Here is a 1467-nt window from a genome sequence, read left to right on the forward strand (position 1 = left end):
GCGTGCCCTCAGAACCTCTCAGGTGAGCTTCAATCCAATCCTGGTCAGCCTCGCGGAATGCCCCTCAGCCACCGAGGGGCAGGTCTACTCTCATCAGGACTTCACTGCCCCCCTCCTTTCCAACACAGAGGACCACAGTCCCTGTTTTCTGCATATCTTCTGCAGGCTGCCAAATCATGCTATGTTGCACGTGTCCTCAGAGCCTCTCAGGGGGGCTTGTCAACAATGTTGGCTGGCCTCATGGAACTCCTCTTGTCCGCTGAGGGGCAGGTCTGCTCTCATCAGAGCTTCCATGTCCCCCTACTCTCCTGTCCAGGGTGGGGACTTTGTGATTTTTGGGGGATGCCATTGGGTACAGGGTGAGGTCAGATGCCTTCTCCCCTGGCAGGAGCTCTCCGGGCCTGACAGTCATCTGCCAGTAGCTCCCTTAAAGACTTCCATCATGGGGGGCTCCTCTTGACCCCTCTCACCCAGGCAGTAGCCTTCCAGGCCCCTAGCCTTCCAGGCCCCACAGTCATCTACCTGGCACTCTCTTAAGGACTTCTGCCATGGGGAGCTCCGCCAGACCATGCCCACCTAGGCAGAAGCCCTCCGAGCCCACAGCCCTTCGCTTACCACTCCTTTACAGACTTCCGTCATGGGGGGCCTCTGCCTGACCCCACTTACCCAGACAGGTGCTCTCCAGGCCCCACAGCCCTCCACCCAGTGCTTCCTTAAGGACTTCTATCCCGGGGGGCATGATCCGGACCCTCTCACCCAGGTGGGAGTGCTCCCTGCCCAGCCACTTTCCACCTCTCTCTCCCTTCTGGACTTCTGACCTGGAGGGGGCTGTGGTCCAGGCTCCCTCATCCAGATGGAAGCTCTCCCAGCCCAGCTGTTTTCTGCTTCTCTCTCCCTTCTGGACTTCCATCGGGATGGACCCCCTCTAGGCTTCCACTTTGACCCAGGTGGGAGAGCTCTTTACATACCTCTTGAAGGCTGTGAAATCATGCAGTGTCAACTTTGCTCTTGGAGTTTCTCAGGGGAGCTTCCCACTGATCCTTCCCAGCCTCATGGAACTCTACTGAGCCATGAGGCCTCAAACAGTTCCTCATCCAGATTTCCATGACTCCAGTTCTCCCCTTTTCCCTCCACCTAGGGCTTTCAAACTTGCACAGGAGATGGCCCTGGATCCTGTCATCTCCACCCATTTCACTGCGTGGCTCTGTCTGTCTCTCCTTAGTGGCACTAGGCACTGTCAAACTAGCTTCACTTTGCGCCTCCTAGCACATGCCCCCTTGCCTCCTGCATGATGCTGTTTGAATAGTGGCATCCCTGCAGTGCTGAGTGAAGGACTGGAGGCTGACCCAATGCCCCTGTCCAGCCCTGGGTGCGAGATGCCACTGCGGCCCTATCTTCACACCCCTGGGACCGAGAAGATGGGATCACAGACCTGGCTTTATGAGGCAGTCCTCAGCCTGCTAGCAC

The sequence above is a fragment of the Protopterus annectens genome, chromosome 1.part0 (assembly GCF_019279795.1).
Source record: "Protopterus annectens isolate FY-2018-M chromosome 1.part0, PAN1.0, whole genome shotgun sequence".
NCBI classification, from domain to species: domain Eukaryota; kingdom Metazoa; phylum Chordata; order Ceratodontiformes; family Protopteridae; genus Protopterus; species Protopterus annectens.